General features: G+C 45.0%; 1 protein-coding gene and 1 pseudogene across 3 annotated transcripts in view; one reads left to right on the top strand and one right to left on the bottom strand.

Moving 5' to 3' along the window:
* Window positions 1–13,978: 13,978 nt before the first annotated feature.
* Window positions 13,979–14,416, bottom strand: LOC124517324 (60S ribosomal protein L31-like; annotated as a pseudogene).
* Window positions 14,417–16,970: 2,554 nt separating this feature from the next.
* Window positions 16,971–22,775, top strand: part of BLM (BLM RecQ like helicase) — an 89,874-nt gene continuing 84,069 nt past the window's right edge. For all 3 annotated transcript variants that reach the window (XM_047086623.1, XM_047086624.1, XM_047086625.1), the window contains exon 1: window positions 16,971–17,046. The gene's annotated coding sequence lies outside the window, so the exon portion shown is untranslated. The remainder of the gene's footprint in view (window positions 17,047–22,775) is intronic.

The following is a 22,775-nucleotide window of genomic DNA, read 5'->3' as shown; positions in this document are numbered from 1 at the left end:
CCTTAAAAAAATTTTTTTGGGGGCGCCTGGGTGGCGCAGTCGGTTAAGCGTCCGACTTCAGCCAGGTCACGATCTCGCGGTCCGTGAGTTCGAGCCCCGCGTCGGGCTCTGGGCTGATGGCTCAGAGCCTGGAGCCTGTTTCCGATTCTGTGTCTCCCTCTCTCTCTGCCCCTCCCCCGTTCATGCTCTGTCTCTCTCTGTCCCAAAAATAAATAAACGTTGAAAAAAAAAAAAAAATTTAAAAAAAAAAAAATTTTTTTGTTAATGGCAGGTATGATAGCGCTATGATCCACAATGGAACATGTCAAAACACATCAATAACTTTATCAGACTTCTTTGTCACACCCCCTTTATGCATGTGAGCCATTCCTGGATCATGTGAGGGAAATGAGGGAGAAGATTCTTGGACGCCATCAAGTGGCCATCTGGGGAATACCCAGGGTGAACTGGGTGAAGACCATGGGGGCCTGGTTTGGAGCAGAGCAATTTCCAGGAGAGATGTTGGAGGAGCCTGGTTGGTGGGTGAGGAAAACAACACGATGGCCTGAGAGGAGAGAAATGGTTGCAGCAGCCAAAGCATTTCGGGAGCATCTCACAAGGTTTCTTCAGAAGACAGTTGTAAGGCATAACACGTCCTTAATCTAAAGACACTTGGAGATTTATTTCTCTTCGTTGTTGTCCCAATTGGCCATAAATATGAACAACCCCAAAGTCATCTGGTGTCAATAAAAATATTGGCAAATTTATTAGAAGACTAGTGTGTTGATGAAAGCAGTCAGCCCATCGCCTGTGCAGACGGCAGACATCAAAGGGGACATTACCCTGCCTCACGAACTGAAACCAATGAACAGATCCATCCGTGTAAAAGATGACAGTAAAATGTCTTTGAGGCCATTACGGGCTCTGCCAGGTGAACGGTGCCTACATCAGTTGAAAACCCGATGTATCAGTCAGGATCCCAACAGAAAAGAGGCGGCACACTGGAAAGGGGACATTTCAGAGAGGCTAATGGAGGGATTACAAAAGTTTGAGCAGGGTTCCAGAAGCCAACGGGGAGGGGAGCTAGCAACAGAGGGAAGCTACCCTCATACCTGGAAGGGCCAAGGGAAGGGGTGGTTATGGAAACTGCTCTCTATCCCTCCACGTTGATCTGCCGCTGATGCAGGCCATCGGCAAATCCAGCTTCCTGATTCAGAGAGGAGTGGACAGTGGACCTGAAGGGCCAAAGAGAAAAAATCTAGTGGACTCAACTTCGCTTTGGCTTTAAAAATTAAGAGTATTTTATTGAACAAGATTCCCTGAGGGGGGAAGGCTCCGTGGTTAGTATAATTGGGGACGTCACGGAGGACCCAAAGTCTTTCATCTGTCTCCTCTCCTCTCCCCAGGCTAGACTCTGTCTCAGTCACGAGAAGGCTGCTGTTGCTCGAGGTGCCACACTCAGACCCAACAATGATCAACAAAAGAGGATGACTCTTCCTGAGGGTCTGTTTTTGGGAATGAGGAAAGCTTTCTCAGAAGTCTCCCCAGGAGATTCTCTCTCTCCCTCTCTGTCCCTTCCCCACTCATTCATTCTCTCTCTCTCTCCCTCTCAAAATACATAAGTAAACCTAAAAAAAAACCCTACCACCAACAAAAAAAGAAGTCAGAACTTTATCCACACTGAACAATCTCGTCTAGGGAAATGATACCCAACTAATCAAAATTTGCCCCGAGCCAGTTTCTAGGGGACGCGGGAGGTACATAGATGTTTGCACGAAATCAAGATTCTGTTAACAAAAAAGAGGGGAGAAACGTTGTGTGAAGGCACACAGAGGGGTGTACAAAAAGCAGGAGCACAATTATAAGGTTTTTTTAGTATGTTGGAATTGGAGATAAAGGTGTGGGCTTTGCTTGGGCACAATGTAGAAGGGTAATGTGGCCAGCTGAGATACATAAAATGAATACTGACATACTTAGACAGCAGGTAGGGATTATAGTTTGGTTTTGAGAAGGTGTTCTGTACCTGAAGTGGAGCAGCCCCCTCGCCACTGAGAGAGGAGCCAAGACAAAAAATGGAAGAAGGTTCCAACCACATAGGTGTCCCGGTCACAGAACACAGGCTGGAGGCACGTCGGGAGCTACCAACCGCATAGAGAACTATAATAGGCAGGAGGGGAGTTGTCCCTGTCAGTCTCCGTACAACAAAGGTACTCCCCCCCCCCCCCCCCGCCCATGGCAAAAGAATGATTCTAGTAAGAATCAAGAATAATTAATGCTGGGGCTGGCAGGACTTGTTTAAGGGAAGAAAAAGCCTTTTAGATTTTTAAACCTAGGAAATCACTTAATGTTGTTAGCTTGAGTTCGATGCAATAGAGGTTTTATAGTTGAAGCATAATTTAATATTTGCTGTCATCAAAAGCCAGGCGTGTCTAAGAAGGTATGCATTTGTAAAATTGTGGTGAGCCCAGGTCTCCCCGAGGATGGCTGCTTCCTTAGAAGAAAGTGAGTGTCTCCCTCTTCCTGATTTATCATGTCCAAGTAATGGGCTGGGGACCAGCATAACTCTAATTTATTTCAGAGGTCTGGTGGCCCTTGAGAGCACAAGAAGACAGACAGATTAAGAAATCTCATTTGAGGCCTTTTAGTGAGGGGGAGGCCAACAGACGGCTGTTCACATATTGGATGAGAACGGTTTCCAGGAAGTGTTATGCTATTTAAATCACTTTTAAGACTTAATGCAGGAGTTCCGGGCTGTAACTGTGGATGAAACACGTACATCTACATTCATTCCCTCTAAAACCCTTATTAAAACCATAGTAAACTGATTTTTAACAAACTACAATAAATCTACAAGGACAAGGAGAACAGAGGAGACAATGGTAACACAATTTTGGAGGCCAGACAACAGAAGAGGGATGGTGATTGTCTTAGAAGATCTAAGCGACCATTCCCGAGCCAGAAGTGGGATTCGGTAAAAACCAACGCAGTTTATATTATACCACAGAATCCTAAAAAGGAACAACCACCAAAAGAACCAGGAATCCCAGGAATTAGGAGCGAAGGAGGGTCTAAAATAATGAGGATTGGGTAGAGCAATTTGAGAGCGCTTAGATCCCTGGATCTCCTTACCTGCTGGTCTCAGTTTCTCATCGGCACGCTCATTCTGACCATATTTTCTTTTAGTTCTTTGGAACGTAACTTTGTCTTACATCTTTGGACATACTTATACTACTTAGAGTCTTTGCTAAATCCAACATCTGGCCCATCTTGAGGTCAGTTTCTACCGACTGTTTGTTGTTTTTCATCTGGGTCACATTGTCCTGTTTTCTTGCCTGTGTAGGGACTTTAGATTGCTTAGTGGCCCCTGCGGATGATACCCTGGAGGTGCTCTAGGTTCAGTTATCTGCCAGACCTCCAGGATCTGTTTAATTCTCAGCCCTGTAGCAGCCTCTCGCCGGAAGCCCCACGTAGTCTTTCCCTACACACGTGCGTCCCAGCTGTCAGCCAGCGGCTCACAGGGGACCTCCCACAGAGATTTCTGCCCCCCACACATGAAGCAGCGTCCCTTCCAGTGCCATGACCTGTAGCTTGAAGCTGCTTCGGCAGCCCTGGACTGTGATCTCTGCTTCCTCAACACAGCAGGGCACCACCGTGTGCCACAGTGGGGTTGGAAACCTGTTCCCCAGCAGACAGCCAAGACGATTTGGGGTCTATCTCCTGTTCCCCCTCTGAGATCACTGTCATGCACTACCTGTTGTTCAGAGCCCGAGAATGGTTGCTCGTATCTTTTGTCCAGTTTTACGGTTGCTCTATGGCAGGAAGGCTAATCTGGTACCCGGATAGACACCATCACTGGAACCCTTCCGGGATGTATTTTTATTTTCTTGTTATATCCTCCCTCCTGCCCTTCTTCATCCATTTAAGCCAGTTCTCTGTTTATTGGCTCAGATGAGAGATGAATTGGTAATGAGAGGAGAAAACGATACAGTAGGCCCCCCTTATCCGCGGTTTCGTTTTCCACGGTTTAAGTTATCCACGGGCAGCGCAGTTCAGAAGCAGAGGGCGTAGGCGAACGCCACGTCAGGGTGCTTACATCACTCACCTCCCTTCACCTCAACATGTAGGTGTTTTATGGCACATCCTCACAGGAGGAAGGGCGAGAACAGTACAATCAGGTATTTTGAGAGAGAGAGACCACATTCACACAACTTTTATTACAGTGCATTGTTAGACGGTTCTACTTTATTATTGTTGTTGTTAATCTCTTACTGAATTTATAAATGAAACTGTACCCTAAGTATGTATGTATGTATGTACAGGAAAAAATAGTGTATGGGTTCAGAATTATCCGTGGTTTCAGGCATCCCTTGGTGGGAGCGGTTTTGGAACATACTCCCCAGAGATAAAGGGTGGGGGGATCCTATAGTCCCAAAACAATAGTCCAGGGGCCTACACCTATTAAGAAGACAGAATTCTAGGGTCAAATGGGTGGCTCGGTCGGTTAAGCGTCCAACTTCCGCTCAGGTCATGATCTCACTGCTCATGAATTCGAGCCCTGTGTCGGGCTCTGTGCTGACAGCTCAGAGCTTGGAGCTTGCTTCGGATTCTGTGTCTCCCTCTCTCTGCCCCTCCCCTGCTCATGCTCTGTCTCTCTCTGTCTCTCAAAAAAAAATAAACGTTAAAAAAAAAAGAAGAAGAAGAAGACAGAATTCTCTATGGAGACCAGATAAAAAGCCCCTCACGCAGAGGAAAAATAAATGAGGAATTAATTTGTGAGAACGGTGATGAGATGGGTTCCAGAAAGAAAGGCCAGGTGCCCTGCTTCCCGGGCAGCACCCCAGGGAACACGACGGCAGAGAAGACACTACTGTCTAGGGTGTCAGGGCAAGCTGTGCCCCAGGCAGCCCCTCTAAGACCCCCAGGCCCTCGTCTGGCACCATAGCGGCAGAAAGGTCCCCATGGCCCCCAAAGTGGGAAGGGAAGTTAAGGAGAGAGTCCTGAAGAAGGCACATGTACAGGAACAAGATACTTCTGGCTGACTCCGGGGAAACATAAGGACCACCCACCCTCCCCACGTTGGCACAACATGAGCTTCTAGAACACAGGTACCATTCAGCAGAAAGGAAAGAAGAGCCCCGATTCCTGAGATTAATTTGCTGTCACTCTAGCCAGTTGGGAGCCCAAAACATAGAATTATCTCAAAATAAAGACAATATTGGGGCGCCTGGGTGGCTCAGTCGGTTAAGCGTCCGACTTCGGCTCCGGTCACGATCTCGCGGTCCGTGAGTTCGAGCCCCACATCGGGCTCTGTGCTGACAGCTCAGAGCCTGGAGCCTGTTTCGGAGTCTGTGTCTCCCTCTCTGCCCCTCCCCCGCTCATGCTCTGTCTCTGCTCTGTCTCTCAAAAATGAATAAACATTAAAAAAACCTTTTTTTAAATAAAGAAAATACCATTTATCACACACCTGAGTTGGTAAACTGAGATTCATACTATGATAGGAAAAACCACCATTTGTAAGGACTTGACAGAGCACTTTATATCCATTACCTCATTTAACCTCATTTCATGTGATGGGAGTTCACGACACGTGACAGGGCAGATGTCCCCAATGGGCATTTACTCTGTGCCAGGCCTTATGCTAAGGGCCTCGTGTCACTTAATTCTCATCCTAATCCTGTGAGACGTGCACCACCACCTCCATTCTACAAATGTGAAAACAAATTCAGTTTTTAGAGTCGAAACTGCTAGAAGCTTTATTTTATGTTACTAGATCCAGGAGGCTAATAGGGGAATCTACAATATGATTTATAAAGTGAGTTTCTTTATAGTTTAAATACACAGATTCCGTTTTATTTTCTACAACAAACGTTCTAAGATTAAAGGAATGAATAATCTTCTTAGCCAAATATTATATTCTTTGCAGTTAACATTGTTCTTGCTACTTTATCTTTCTGTACTTTCGTTTGGATATTTCCCATTGGCCCGTTTTCAAGTTTACCAACCTCTTGCCTCTGCTGTGTCCAACTCTGCCACTCAGCCCATCGGAATTCTTTATTTCAGATGTTACATGTGTCCATCCTGGAATGTTCATTTGGCTTTTGCAGATTCCGGTTCTCTGTTGAGATTCCCCATCTGGTCACCGTTTTGTCCGTTGCCCCCACTATTTTCTTTAACATATTTAAATAGTTATCTTAAATCCTTGACATCCAGATCAGATGTGGGTCTACTTTTGTTGTCTCACTTTTCCCCTCTTGATGATCAGGTGCATTGCCCTGCTGTATCAGTTTCCTATTGCTGCTATAATAAATGACCACAAATGTAGTGGTCTAAGACAATGATGATTTATTAGCTTACAGTTCCGGAGGTCCGAGGTCCAGAATCAGTCTCGTGGGGCTAAAGTCGAGGTATTGGCAGAGCTGGTTGCTTCTGGAAGCTCCAAGGAAGCATCCAGTTCTTTGTCTTTTCCAGCTTCTCGGGGGACCTGCACTCCTTGACTTGTGATCCCGTCTCCCCATAACTCCAACTTGCTGCTTCTATCTTAATGCCTCCTTCCACTGACTACGACCCTCCTGCTTCCTTATAAGGACCCCTGTGCTTTGATCGGGTCCCCCTGGATAAACCAGGATAATGTCTCCATCTTAAAATCCTTCATCACATCTGCAAAGTCTCTACATTCACAGGCTCCAGGAATTAGGACAGACATATCTTGGGGAGGCCAATGTTCACTCTACGATAACCTGCTTTTTCGATGACTTATAATGTTCTGTTATATGCCAAATATTGTGTATAAAAGAATCACAGAAGTTGAAGTTAATTATATTTCCCCCGGAGGGTTTACCCATCCTCCGGAAGGCAGCATAGCTTAAAGGGATGATGCCTCAACCCAATCAGAATGGAGCTGAGTTGAAGTGAGTTGCCACTTTAGTTAGACTCTGTCCACCCCTGTTTTTAATTACCATGAGAATGAGATCTGCCTTGTGTTTGTTGCAGGCCCTTCCCTTTAGCGGGACTCAGCCTTCTAAACGGTAAGAGGATGCAGATCTTACCCTGCCTTTCCAGCCAAGGCCCCAGCCAGGCCCTCCCCTATCTCCTGCCCCCAGTCTACCCCAGCACTTACCAAATATCCCATGGGTAAAAGAGCCTCATCTCGAGATTCTAGCCTGTAACAATAGCCTGAGTGGTCTCAACAGTTCAGTGTAAACCAAGCCCAGTCGTTAGCCTATGACCAGACTTCACAGATGACCCAGGGAAAAAATGACCAACACTCCCAGCTCACCCAGAATGGGCTCTTCCTTCTCTGTTTTCCACTGCTCTTTGATGTCTTTAAAAATATGATTTGTCGGGGGCGCCTGGGTGGCTCAGTCGGTTGAGCATCCAACTTCGGTCAGGTCATGATCTCCTGGTTCGTGGGTTCAGGCCCCATATGGGGCTCATGGAGCCTGAGCCTGCTTTGGATTCTGCGTCTCTGTCTCCTCTGCCCCTCCCCTACCCCGCGCGCGGGCGCGCTCTCTCTCTCTCCTCTCTCTCTCTCAAAAATAAATAAATGAACTTAAACAAATATATATGATTTTTGTAGCTTATCCTTCCCCCCCCCCCATTGCTGCAGCAGGAATGATGACGTACTGATACCTACTACATCCTACTCCGAGACAGAAGTTCCTTGTGGATAACACTGAATATTCTGGAAGAACTTTGCAGTTATCACTGGATATCTCAGAAAGCTTCCTGAATCTTCTCAGCAAACATAACACAAGGTAGGCTGTGTATACATAACCTTAACTTTACTTATTTACTTTTAAAATTTTATTTATTTTTTTAGTAATTTCTACACCCAGTGTGGGCCTCAAACTCATGACCCTAGATCATGGGTTGCATCTTGATTGACTGAGCCAGCAGGCACCCCTAACCTTAAATTCAATTAAGATCTTGCTTCATCTATTTGGTCTCTTAACTGTTAATGTTTTTTACTTTGCTCCTGAGTGATTAGGAGTGGAAATATACTTATCTTACTAGAACATACTTTGAAAATTCAATGTTGTTGATGTAATAGGATTTGTTCTTCCTAAGGTTTATAAAATACCATTGCAGCCTCTAGTTTTTGTATTTTTAGAAGTCTGTATTTAACACTATGAATGGGTAACACTCTCAGCTGTGTAAATGTCGAAAGATAGAAAAGGATATACAGAGAAGTCTTTCTACGATTCTTTCCCCCATTTACTGAGTTACCGTTCCACAACAGGTATCTTTGATTATTAGTTTCTTATCAGAAAAAATTAAATGCATTTGCAAGCCGATACATAGAAACACTATTTTCCCCTCGTATTATTACATAAACAGTAGTATATTATGCCTACTAGTTTGCACCTTGCAAATTTTTTAAGTATGAAAGGGAACTTAACAGCTCATGTACTTGATCGCACCGCAGGTTCCAGGGCGTCGGACAATCCAATCAGAACCCAGTTTCTTTCCCTATCTTGCCTGTACTCTCCTCTGTGGCAGTTTTTTCCCAGGCTAGCTCCCACTCCTCCTCCACCTGGTGCCCCCTTCGCAGTCCCAGCTCCAAGATGACACCCTAACAGGTTGACAACCCCACCAGAAGAGAGACACCTGCGGTGCTCCCAGTACATTCTACCAACCGACTGACTGGAACCACGGGCCCATCCCTGAACCAATCACGGAGGCCTAGACAGCGGGAGATGCTGATTGGCCAGGAGGAAGTCACGTGACCGCCTCTGGGGCTCCAGGCGTGAGAAGTCATTCCCACAATGGCCAGAGTCGCGTGGCCTGGGAGTCGGAAGGGGTGTCTCTCCGAAGGGATATCAAGATGCGGCGAACAGACGGTCCTCCGTGGGTGAAAACGACAGATGTTTACCGCGGAAGGTTCTCTTTTGTTGCCTTTGGGGTTTTGGGGGGGGGGGAGCTTTTTCATGCCTGGAAGCTCTTATGGTATGCCCAACACACACGTGGCCGCGGTGACACACCAGCGTCTTGGAGAGTGTCCCAGCGTGCCCCAGCGCCGCTCAAACCGTTTTTTTGGATTCTGTATTTGTGTGCCTGACATCTCCTAACCACAGGCCCGCCCGAACAGCCAAAGTTGTTTACATCTCGCGTACGATGCTGCTTTTGCAAGCTCTGAAAGTCCTACTCAAACCCTCCCGCCTGTCCTACGTCCACACCCACAGGCCCCTCCTTTATATAACCCTCGATCCCTTGCCAATATTTCCCCTGCCCTAGATCAACCCAGGGTTTGGGGCCAGACATCTAGGGACAGCCCCTATGCCCCCAATCCTGCTGGAATTATTCAGACTAGGACTTTATCAGGTAAACATTCAAAAGCAAAACAGAGGAGGTGGGCAGGGGAAGGTCTGGGACAGCCAGGAGACAGGGAAAAAAAAAAAGGAAAAACGTTACCAATCTAGAGATACAGCTGTCTGGCTGTTCTGAAAGATTTTTTTTAAGTTTATTTATTTATTTTGAGAGAGAGAGAGAGAGAGAGAGAGAATCCCAAGCAGGATTGAACTCACAAACTGTGAGGTCATTACCTGAGCCGAAAAACAAGGTCTGGCGCCCCTAAAAGATTTTAAGAGGAAAAAAAAAGATGTGTGTTGGGAATCCTCCAAGAAAGGGACAGGTTAGGGAAATATTGGGGCTCTTCCCTCCATCTTTCCTCTTACCAGCTGGAGACAGAAACTAGAGACCACTCTTTTGGGCAGCTAAAAGCCTGAAACAGGAGAAAAACGGTAGGCAGAGAAAAAAGAACAAAACATCCCTAGATGCAGAAGGAGAAAATAAAAGGTAACTAAATAGATTACGTATCTATATAATATTTTAACACAAATGTATAATAGATACTTTACATATGTATACATGATATCTAACTAAAAGACATTTCCTTAATTTGACCCAATTGGAAATCCAAAGTTTATGTACAAAAAACTTACGTACTAAAACAATCTGTATAACAAAAAGATAAAAACAGTGCTGATTGTCTTTTGTGTGTCTGCAGCCCAAGCTCTAAATTAACTCTAGCAGTTGCAAAATGTACCAATTGACAAAACTTTATGGTTTTAATACTGGGGCTCAAATTGTAGTTACAGCCAGAGATTCCACTAAACTTAAACATCGTGCCTGCTATAATCTTAAGAAAGTAATTAAATATAAGCTAGAGAAAAAAAAAAAAAAAAACAACCTAGGAATGTCTCACTTTATAGCCTTGCCTAAATTTTCCATAGTCAGAATACCCATTGCCCTAAAAATATGCCATATTGGACACACACGCTCTAATGCAATCAACAATAAATTAAAACTAAATCCTTGGCTGGGGCACCTGGGTGGCTCAGTTGGGTAAGCGTTTGACTCTTGATTTCAGGTCAGGTCGTGATCTCGTGTTTCGTGAGATCTAACCCTGCGCGCTGACAGTGCAGAGCCTGCTTGGGTTCTCTCTCTCTCCCTCTCCGTCTGCCCCTTCCCTGCTCACTTGTGTGTGCTCTCTCTCTGGCTCTCAAAATAAATAGACATTTTTTAACAACCCAAGAAACTAAATCTTTAGCAGTTACAGATTGGCTCGATACAGTGGACTCCAGACACCCCTTAGTTAAAATAGCTATTATGGCCCAATGTAAGTTACAATAGGGCCTTCAAGGATTAAAACCTAATTAACAAAGGGGTGATTATCCCCACTGCTTCTCCATTTGACAGCCCAATTTCGCCTGTTTCTTAAACCTGGAAAAAACAAAAGGTGCTGTATCAGTCAGCTTGGGTTGTCATAACCAAATACCACAGAATGGGTGACTTCAATAGCAGGAATTTATTTTCTCACAGTTATGAAAGCTGGGAAGTCCAAGATCAAGGTGTTGGCTGATTCAGTTTCTGGTCAGGCCTCTCTTCCCGGCCTGTAGGCCTTCTCACTGTGTCCTCACGTGGCCTTGCGTGTGTGGTGCAGAGAAAAAGAAATCTCTCTCTTCCTCTTCTTGTAAAGCCACCAGTCCTGTTGGACTAGGGGCCCACCCTCATGACCTCATTTTTTTTTTAAACATTTTTATTTATTTTTGAGACAGAGAGAGACAGAGCATGAACGGGGGAGGGGCAGAGAGAGAATCAGAAGCAGGCTCCAGGCTCTGAGCCATCAGCCCAGAGCCTGACGCGGGGCTTGAACTCACGGGCCTCGAGATCGTGACCTGAGCTGAAGTTGGACGCTTAACCAACTGAGCCACCCAGGCGCCCCTCTCATGAACTCATTTAATCTTAGTTGTGTCCGTAAAGGCCTTATCTCCAAATACAGTCCCAGTGGGGGTGGGGCTTCAATGTATCAGTTTTGGAAGGAGACTAATATTCAGTCTACAACAGGTGACTCGTGGTGGATTACTGCATCATTAACACTCTGGCCCTCATACCCAACATCTAATATTATTAAAATTACTGAATCTAGGGGCACCTGGGTGGCTCAGTCGGTTGAGCATTTCAAGTCTTGATTTTGGCTCAAGTCGTGTTGCCAGGGTCATGGGATTGAGCCCCGAGTGGGGCTCTGTGCTGAACGTGGAGCCTTAAGATTCTCTCTGTCTCTCTTTCCCCCCCACCCTCCCTCCCTCTGCCTCTTTCCCCAACTTGTGCTCACTCTCACTCGCTCTCAAAAATAAATTTACTGAATCTATCCAGTCAGTAATGGGTTTATATTTTGCTCTTATAAATGTGGCTAATACATTACATCGAGTCCCCGTTTCAACAGCCTCTCATCTGTGCTCTGCCTTCACCTCTGAGGGGACACAACATACCTTTTCCAGGCATGGGGAGCCTCAACAGATTTGCCACCGCATGCAGTCTGTGCAGATAAGATCTTCACCGTGTCCACCAGGAGCACAGGTATGCCATGATGACATCTTTCTCCAAGGAGACTCATCTGACACACTCATTGCGGACATATAGTTCCTGTACCTTTTAGTCCTTTGGGGGGCCGGTGGCGACATACTCCTCATTTACAAGTTTTACTTCCAAATTAAAATCAGCAGGCACTCCCATTAATGCCCTCAGAAACCCCTTCACTGTAGAGTCTTTGGCAACCTCTTCTTATGCCTTCTGGAGTTTCTAGACTACTTACGATGGCAATAAGTTGCTCAAAGGCTTGTGATGCAAGAAACGAGCCCTCTAAGCCTCACGCTGTACGCTATTAAAACAATAACTGGCTACACACTGGACTCTCCTGGGAATAGAGGCTCTTATAGACCCTGAGGCTGTGACCTTCCGTATCCAGCTGGGCCACCCATTGTGCTTTGGGTCATGGAGACTGACTCCCACAAGACACCTGCCTCATGACCTGAGATCATGACCTGAGCCGAAGTCAGGCGCTTAACCCTATGAGCCACCCAGGCACCCCTTCAACATCATGTTTTTAATACAGTTTGCAAATTTGACAAAAATATTATTAGAGGGGCACCTGGGTGGCTCAGTCGGTTGGACAGCTGACTTTGACCCAGGTCACGATCTCGCGGTTTGTGAGTTTGAGCCCTGCGTCGGGCTCTGTGCCAACAGCTCAGAGCCTGGAGCCTGCTTCGGATTCTGTGTCTCCCTCTCTCTGCCCTTCCCCTGGTAGTGCTCTGTCTCTCTCTCTCTCTCTCCCTCAAAAATAAATAAACATTAAAAAAATTTAAAAATACATTATTAGAGGCCAAAAATTTCAAGTCTGTTTTTTTTTTTGGCTAATGCCATATAAATGGAAAACCGAGTTATGGGCTGGCCTGGAAGGACTCCTTATACTTCCCACCTGTTCCTCTTTTTCACGCTCATAGTGAAATGTTCTGAAAATGTTTCCTGTGTTGTTTCGAGCAACTTAGGCCCTACTTCCTGAAAGTCTCCGCTACTGTCACCTGAAAGTTTCCTTGGTACCAGACAGCCACAGGGCCAACTGTTCTGTGTTTTGTTTTTTACATTCTGTATTTGTCCTTTTGACATCTACTAAACACACTGCCAAATGAAGAGCCAAGGCGTGATTGGGTGATCCTACTTTTTCAAGCACAGAAAGTCATATCAGAAACCCTGCAGCCAATCTCAAGTCCCTAACACAGCCACCTCCTTATCTGACTCTCCTACACTATGCCAGTGTTTGCCCTGGATGAAATCATTTCAGGGCCAGGTACTAGACATCTGGGAACAGTCCCCAAGCCTGGGGCCTTCACACTTCACAGGATTATTCACACTAGCCAATCCCAAGCCACTTTCCCTGCCCTGGCTTGCCTTCCCTGTATGAACCCCGATTAAGTGTCTGGCTTAGGTTTCTCCTTGCTCCTCTCTGCGTCCTGACCACACCTGTTGCTTCCCCACGTGGCCCCATGTGGCGTTCTTCCTCCTCTCAGGAAACACAGAGTAATAAAATCTCTCTGTGTCCTCACTCAGTCACTTCTATAAATTAAAATTTTACAGGTTCAATGGAGACAGGAGCCACTGCTCAGTTCTCAGACCCAGAATACCAGGCTCGTGTGCATACCTGTGTGGCCCTGTGTGTGTCAAAGTGTATAGGACATAAAATTTAACATTAAACATCTTACGTGTACAGTTGAGTGACGTCAGTTACATTCACAGTGTTGTGCAACCATCACCAGCATCCATCTCCAGACCTCTCTTATCATCCCAAACAAATTTTACCTGTTTAACAGTAACTCCTTATTACACCCTCCGCCCCAAACCCTGGTACCCACTACTTTACTTTCTGCCTCCGAATTCTGGGTACCTGATGTTAGTGGAATCACACGGTAATTGTCCTTCTGTGCCTGGCTTATTTTATTTAGTGTAATTTCTTCAAGGTTCATATTGTTACATGTGTCAGAATTTTATCCCTTTTTAAGACTGAATAATATTCCATTGCCTATAGATATCATATTTGTTTATCCACTCATCTGCTAACAGATGTGGTTTTTTTGGCTATTGTCAATAACACTGCTATGAGCATTGGTGTACAAATGTCATTCTCCACATAACAACCAAAAAGAGCTTTCTAAAATCTGTTCAAGTTACTTGTGTTTTGTTTTGTTTTGTTGCAGTTTTATACCTTTATTTGACAATCAGCGATTAGCTCCCATCCACATTACTGGTCTGTAGATTTTTGAAAGTGGTGACAGGTACATAGGCAACTAATGTATAGAGCTGTATTGGTGAATCTTCATCCTCGTTTTGTTTTCTAGCCTACCGCACACGGATACGGTGTGGAACATTCCTTACACCTTTTGGCCCAGACAGCTTTGTTGAGCCTGGTGTCCATGTGCACATCTGGAGTTTCCATCTCCCTCCTGGAAAATTTCTGGATCTCTTTGAGTACCCGAGGGGCATGCTTCTTGAACTCCACTCCATGGATGTGCTCGTGAATGTTGATGATGTGTTCTCTGGTCAGTATCTCGGTGATGGCAGAATGGCCCGTCTCCTTCTCACCACCCTGCTATGCAGGAGCCATTCTGCTGGGCCCAGGGTTGGAAAGGAACTATCCAAGTTACTCTTCTCCTGAAAACCTTCTATAGTAAGTTAAACAACAAGGAGATACCATTAAACACCCTGCAGAATGGCTAAAATGAAAAGGATTGGCCATTTCAATGTTGATGAAGATACAGATAATGGGACACTTACAGTGTTAGTGGTAGTATAAAATGATACACCCGCTTTGGAAACATGACTGTTTCTACCAAAGGTAAATACACGCTTACCCCTATGGCCCAGAAACCCTATTCCTAGATACCGTTTACCCCCCAAGAAGAAGTAATGCATACGATCACAAAAGACTTATGTAAAAACGTCCACAGCAGTTTTATTTATGATAGCCAAAGGGAAAAAACTCAAATGTCCATCATTAGATGAATGGATAAATAAATTGTAGCATGCTCATACAATTGCATACTGTTGATAAAAGAATGGTTTTTAAAATCAAGTATAATCATGACTCTTATAAAGACATAAAATAAACACATGTCAAAGGTTTTATTTAACTCATTAATTAATGAGATCCAGAAAGATGGTACAAAGGAAAATTCAAAGTACCACACATATATACTATAGAGAAATAATGAAATACTTTACAAATAGATGCAAAACTGGCAGAACTGATCAAATTGACAATAATTAAATGCGTTCTGCTGGACACAATTTGCATTTCTATAGACAAGAACCTGTCTGTAAAACAATTTAGAGATGTTCTTTATCTCGAAGACAATGAAAGGCATAGAGCCTACATGGGATCAGATACCCCTGAGGGTGTGCTAGACAACACCTTATTTTTCACTGGACAAAAAGGATTTTGGGGGCCATTTCACAGTTTTCACAAAATTAGTAATAAAAGAGTATGAGTCTCTGGTACATACAATATAAATAAAGCTCACAGATACTATGTTGAGAAAAAAAAAAGAGCAGTTACAGAAGAATATACGCTGTGTAATACCAGGTTGCTGCTGGGGGGAGAGCGAGCTGGGAAGCTCCACAAGGGAATCTTACCAGGTGCTGGAAATGGTACATACCTTGATCTGGGTGGTGGAGATCCATACATATACACGTATATGTAAAATCATTGATTTCACTTAATATTATGGCACCAGGCTCTCCCCTATCCCACTTGTCGCCACATCCAACAATTGCCACTTACCTTTAGGGTGAAGTCCAAACTGAGATCTGGTCCATTTCCTCTCGAGTATCATCTCTCCATATTGCTCACTTCCCTGCCATTTCCTCAAAGGTACCTTATTGTCGTCTTTCCAGTTTCCTGGCCTTTGCTTCCAACTCGTACCTCTTACTCATCTCTCAGAATCCCACCTAAAGCTGTCACTCTGTGGATGTGTCCTTCCTAGGTACTCCCATAATATGATCACTATTCCTATCGCTTTTGTCATCAATGAGCAAGTGTCCGCCTCCTCCACCGACGTCTACGTCTAACATCCTGTGCGCTCCATGAGAAAGTTCTCAAGAGCTTAGCACAATGACTGGCACTAGGGAAGGCAGAAATGTGAAGGACAATGAAGAAAAAAGCTAAAGGAGAATTCAGGCAGTGTGTGACCCAGGCAATTTCAGCTGGGTTTCACACCTCATTGAGTTCTGAGACGACCCTATCATTCTGGGTAGTACCCTCCTTTTGAGTCTAAGTGTACTCAGCTTTCTCTTTTGGTAGATTTTTCATACCTTGTACCTTGTCTCCATCTTGCTTCCTATTTGGCCATTTGGCTATTAAAAACCTGCTTTTGCTTTTTCCTATAGACAGTAATTTAACAATAATGTGTTTTGTTTGACTGCGGTGTTATTTTTGTAGCATTTTAAAATCGGCGGATTTCACACATAAACACGTTTTCAATTTTTCTTAGAAGAGAAGGGAAGTAAGGAAGGGAGGACAAGTAGAGAGGGAAGCGGAAGGGTGGGAGGAAAAGAAGGAAGGGAAGGAAATTAAAAAAAAAAAAAAAAGATCTGGCATCACAGAGCCCACAGTCGCGCGTGTCAACAATCAACTGGAACAGCAGCATGACTTCTCAGGTACCTCACCTGTCCACCGAGGCATCTGAGTTTGAGATCCCTTTCCCCGTCAATGACAATTTACAGTCGCTCACGTATTGGGGCAGAGGCCAGCTCTACAAGGGGGTGGAGAGCAGAATCCCCCCAAGTCTCACAGAGACAGCGGATAAGAGCCAAAGAGGCAGGGGTGCAGAGCTTTGACCTGGCCTGTGGGAACTGCCAAGTCTCAGGCTCCTCTCAGTTCCGGGGTTTTTCACCCCAGCTCGCTTCCAGGCGCCTGTCTTCTTTAAAGCCTCCCCCGAGGCTAAGAAACACAAGGACAACAAAGATCCCGACAGTGCCGGAAGCCCACGTTGAACCACGGTCACCTGACCTCGGATCTCAGACTCTGATTGGGCGTTGGGAACACCCCGCCCCAGCAGCCCACGGGGGCGGGGACAAGTACCATGGGGCAAGGGCACTGGTCGGTCTCCTCAGGAAGCAACCAATCGGAATCGGCCGGCTTCCGGCGCGAAGTGAGCTGGCGCGCGGCGCGGGGGCTGCGGCGGCGGCGCGGGGAGTTTGGACCGGGGTTCCGCCCGCTGCGAGCCTGCGGGAGAGGTGAGTGCGGCGCGCTTGAACTTGACAGGACTGCGGGCCCGGCACCGCCCAGCCCAGCCCCGCTCCCGGCGACCCGGCCCGGGCCCGGAGAGGAAGGTTCTCCGTTGCCCGTCCCAGTTGGGCGAGGCCCGCGGAGCCCTCTGTCGCGGCCCGTAGCCCGAGAGAACGCGAGAAAAAGCACGCGTGTTCCCAGACGGGGAAACAGGCCCGGGAGTGGGGCCGGGATCGCCCCCGGTGTCGGTGGAAGAGCCGGCCTGGCACCCATTGTGTTCTTGTTGGTGTACTCCGGTACCTACCACAGGGCCAGGCACACCGCAGTCTGTGGATGATACCAGCCCAGACCCCTGGCACTTCCCCCAACTCCCCGGTGAAGACCGAAACTGTACTTTTTCTCGAGCTTTCCACGGTCACGAGCCGGGCTACTGTATTTTGGGCGTACTGTGTGCCACGTGCCTGGGACCCATTTGCTTACAATTGTAGCCCCACAATACCTCCGCAGAGGGAGGTGGTTAAGGACACAGACCGCATCACTTTTCCTGGCTTCGAATCCGGGCTCTTCCACCTACTAGCTCTGTGATTGTCCACTCGTCATTTAAACTGAGTGCCTCGGTTTCCTTCTGTCGTGTAGGGGAAATCATCTCTTCTGCACCCTGGAGGTTTTGTTAGGATTAAGTGGCTTAATATATGCAATAAATGCTCCAAAGGGGACTTGCTACATGGTAAGGGTTCTGTTCTCACCATCACCCGGAGAAGTAGGTAAAATTGTGCTCATTTTTGACAAGGAGAATCTAAAGCACGAAGAGCTTGTCCCTGTGTGGAAAGAGCTGCCTGACTCCCATGCATCTGCCACAACACCAGGCTTCCTCTCATAGTCCTCACCTGCCCTCAGGTTACTCAGAACTTTGGGCACCTATTGGCCTGAGATGGAGCAGGCACCTGACAGCTCCTGGTGCCACCAATGTAGAGAAGTAGCATTCCTGTGCCCCTGTCAAGGTTAAGGGACAGAAATGGCAGAGCCTGGGTTAGAGGTCAGAAATTGGGAAAGAAGGCAGAAGTATTCCATATGGGAAATGAAAATAGACCTAAATTGAGTAAACATTTTGTTAGCTAGGCTGCTGTCAGAAAGTAGCTTATAGGGGCGCCTGGGTGGCTCAGTCAGTTAAGCGTCCAAATTCGGCTCAGGTCGCGATCAAATGATTAGTGGATTCAAGCCCCTCCTTGGGCTCTGTGCTGACAGCTCGGAGCCTGCTTCGATTCTGTGTCTCTGTCTCTCTGCCCCTCCGCTCATGCTCTGTCTCTCTGTCTCTGTCTCTGTCTCTCTCCCCCCAAAATAAATAAACCTCAGAAAGCAGCTTATGGTCTCCTTGGAAGAAGCGAAAATTTCTGGGTCTTGAGTTCCTTCCAGTGGCAGACGTGATGATGATAGCTACCACATACGTTCTGTATCTTTTTTTTTTCTTAATTCTTTTTTTTTTTTAATGAGAGAATGATGGAGGGGCAGAGAGAGAGAGAGTGAGAGACAGAGAGAGAGAGAGAGAGAGAGAGAGAATCCTAAGCAGACTCTGCACTGTCAGCGCAGAGCCCGATGTGGGGTTCAGACCCACCAACCGTGGGTTGATCATGACCTGAACCAAAATCTAGAGTCAGATGCTCAACTAACTGAGCCACCCAGGCACTTCAGCGTTCTATTTCTAATCCACTGACTGGGAAAGGTAGCTCTTGCCTTCATTTTACTGATAAAGAAACCCAGAGTTAAAAAACTGGGCAAAGCCCATAGTGTTAGATGTGTAGTAAAAGAACAACATTCAGATAAATCATAGGCATCCACTTTGGGGCAGTCAGTATTATCTGTGAGGAGGGAGGGAAGAGAAGGAGATGAGTGGAGTGAATGATGGATGTGTGTGATTTTAAATACATCCAAAATGTTTTATGTCTTTGAAAGAGAAATAGGACAGAATTTAACTTCTTAAATTTGGTTGGTGAATACATGGGTGTCAACTTTTTATTGTATGTTTGAAATTTAAAATTAAAAGGAATATGTATAAAAGTTAAACATAAATATATTGTTAATACTAATTTTAATTAAGGGGTGCCTGGATGGCTCAGTCAGTTAAGCATTGACTCTTGATATCGGCCCAGGTCATGATCCCATCATTCGTGGGATCGAGCCCCAAGTTAGGCTCTGTGTTGATAGTATGAAGCCTACTTAGGATTCTGTCACTCCCTCTCTCTGCCCCTCCCCTGCTTGCTCTCTCTCAAAATGAATAAATAAATATTTTAAAAAATACTAATTTTAACTAAATAGATATTTTAACATCAATATATATTTTTTATATTTTTATATATTTCTTTCCTTTTTTAATGTTAATTTATTTTTCAGAGAGAGTGAGCAAGAGCTGGGGAGGGCAGAGAGACGGGGACAGAGGATTCGAAGCAGGCTCTGCACTGACAGCGGAGAGCCCAGTGTCGGGCTTGACCTTGTGAACTGTGAGACCATGACCTGAGCCGAAGTTGGATGCTTAACTGAGCCAGCCAGGCACCCCAATATATATTTCTTTTAAGGGAAAAAAGGATAGAACAAAGAGGTCCAAAGTAATTGCAAAATACTCTCGGGGGCTAAATGCTGAAAGCCCCAGTGGGTCTCCATTGCCCGTAGTGGGATCCCCGAGGCTTTTAAACAGTCTCCAGCCACCTGCTATGTGCCTCAGACTTGGTACAAATAGTGCATAGACTACCCTTCACATCTGCACCCTGTCTGGAAGGTTTCACCTGGGCTCCAATTCAATGTTCTTTGGAAAGCTTCTCTACGATTTTCTTGAGTTTTTCCTTCATCTGGGAAGCCATAGACTCACCCCCACCTCCTTTTTAAATTGAGGTATAGTTGAAGCACAATGTTACATTAGTTTCAGGTGTACATCATAGTGAGCTGACGACACTATATGCTAGCTCACCACAAGCATAGCTACCATCTGTCACCACACAAGGCTGTTACAGTACCATTGACTATTGCCTAGGCTGTACCTTTTAACCCCTAGACTTAGTCATTTCATTACTGGAAGCCTGTACCTCCCACTCCTCTTCATCTATGTTGCCCATTTTGCCCATGTCCCTCCCTTCTCTCTGACAGCCATGAGTTTATTCTCCGTATTTGTGTATCTGTTTCTGTGGGAAGTCACATTTTGTGTTTGTTTGTTTTTTTAAGTCTTATTTATTTAAGTAATCTCAACACCCAACGTGGGGCTCGCATGCACAACCCTGGGATCCAAGAGTTGGGTGCACTTCCTACTGAGCCAGCCAGGTGCTTCAGGAAGTCCTAGAGTTTTAAGAAGAAACCTTTTCTCGTGGGACTTACTTCACTAAGTTGTAATTATTTGTTGGCATGTCTGTTTCCTGCCAGCCTAGGAGCTCACTGAGGGGAGTAATTATGTCTTGCCCATCTCTGTACTCTAGTGCCTAGCATGATGCCTGGCATTGAGTGAAAAATACAAATTGAAGTCAATTTGTGAAAGGTCTTGGAGTTATGACATGGACTTTGTTCTCTAGAATCACAAGGAACTATTGAGTGTTCTTTGTTTAAAAATTCCTGTATCTTGGGGCGCCTGGGTGGCGCAGTCGGTTAAGCGTCCGACTTCAGCCAGGTCACGATCTCGCGGTCCGTGAGTTCGAGCCCCGCGTCAGGCTCTGGGCTGATGGCTCGGAGCCTGGAGCCTGTTTCCGATTCTGTGTCTCCCTCTCTCTCTGCCCCTCCCCCGTTCATGCTCTGTCTCTCTCTGTCCCAAAAATAAATAAACGTTGAAAAAAAAAAAAAAATTAAAAAAAAAAAATTCCTGTATCTTAATGAAACATATTTACAATATCCAGGAAAATATTACAGTCATAATCGTGTCTTTAAATCATATCAGCTATTTTCCTTTTTCATGAGTCCTTTACAAATTTTAGCTATGCAGCTTTCTTAGCTGTAAGCATAATGCACTCATGATTTAGTCTTTTGTTTTCCCAATATTAAATTATTCCATGCAGCTACTCAGTCTTCATGGTTGCCATTTACCTTATAAATTATCACAGTATTCCACTCTCCTTGATTTAATAGGTATGAAATGTTGCTTCATACTATTAATTACTAGAAAAGTTGAATGTTTCTTCCTAAGTTTATTTAATGTCTGTATATTCTAGTGAACTGTGTGTTTATACCCCTGGATCATTTGTTCATGGCAACTTGGATGTTCTTTGTATGGTTTTGTTTGTTTGTTTGTTTGTTTGTTTGAGTAGGCTCCAACATGGGAGCCTCATGACCCTGAGATCAAGACCTGAGCTGAGAACAAGGGTCAGACACCGATTGAGCCACCCATGCACCCTTCTTTGTATGTTTGTAATGTTAATCCTTTATTTGTTATTTTTGCTAATTTTTCTTTCTCAAATTTTTTGAGAAAGATACGTAATACCTTAGAAAGTACGTAGTATATATAATTTAAAGAACAATTATTAAAAAACTATAAAGTTTAGGGGCGCCTGGGTGGCGCAGTCGGTTAAGCGTCCGACTTCAGCCAGGTCACGATCTCGCGGTCCGTGAGTTCGAGCCCCGCGTCGGGCTCTGGGCTGATGGCTCAGAGCCTGGAGCCTGTTTCCGATTCTGTGTCTCCCTCTCTCTCTGCCCCTCGCCCGTTCATGCTCTGTCTCTCTCTGTCCCAAAAATAAATAAACTTTGAAAAAAAAAAATTAAAAAAAAAAACTATAAAGTTTAATTACACATTAAAATTATGTAAACATAAAGATAATTATAAAGTTTCAATTGCACATAACCATCAAACAGATCAAAAAATAGGTATTACTGGTACCCCAGAAGTGTGGCTCCCCTCATCGTAACTTCCTCCCCACACTAGAGAGAACTATTCTGATTTTGTGGTAATTTTCTTGTCTTCATGGTATATCCTGTGTATGCATCCATAAGTAATATAGTTCAGTCTTGCCTGGTTTTGAGATTTACAAATAGGGTGAGAATTTATGTATTCTACTTTGTCTTGTTTGCTTCAACATTATGTTTGTGAGATTCTTTCATATTGTAGATACAGGTTTTTTTAATTTTTAAAATTATTTTTAGTAAAAATTTATATGATCACTATAGAATATTCCTTTATGTGATTGTTGCTACAGTTTATCCATTCTGGAGTTTTTTTGTTTGTTTATTTTTATCCTTCCTGCTTTGATGGCGTTTGGATTGGTTTCAGATTTTGGCTATTGATGTTGTTGTAAATGTTCTTGTGCATATGTCCTCGGGTGCGTGTTCACGAATTTGTACACGTAACTCAGAAAACTACTGGGTCAAAGAATATGTGTACCTTTTACCTTCCTAAAGGCCAAATTGTTTTCAAAAGTGGTTGCACCTCCCTTCCACCAGTGTGTGAGACTTAACCATTGTCCCACATCTTTGCTAATATTTGATACTGTGTTTAAAAAAATGTTTTTTTATGTTTTTATTTTATTTTTGAGAGAGAGCGCGAGTGGGGGAGAGGCAGAGAGAGAGGGAGACAGAATCTGAAACAGGCTCCAGGCTCTGAGCTGTCACCACAGAGCCTGACGTGGGGCTCGAACTCACGAACCACGAGATCATGGCCTGAGCCAAAGTCGGAAGCTCAACCAACTGAGCCGCCCAGGTGCCCCCCATTTGATATTGTGTTTTTATTTTTGCCTCTTTAGTAGGTATATGTATAGTAGTATTTTCTTGTGGTTTC

This window comes from Lynx rufus, unplaced genomic scaffold, assembly GCF_022079265.1.
Source record: "Lynx rufus isolate CCGP_SWC_20201006 ecotype Redwood Valley unplaced genomic scaffold, mLynRuf1.p SCAF_21, whole genome shotgun sequence".
NCBI lineage: Eukaryota > Metazoa > Chordata > Mammalia > Carnivora > Felidae > Lynx > Lynx rufus.
Note: the sequence above shows the minus strand (reverse complement) of the source record. Positions and strands in the feature narration are given on the sequence as shown.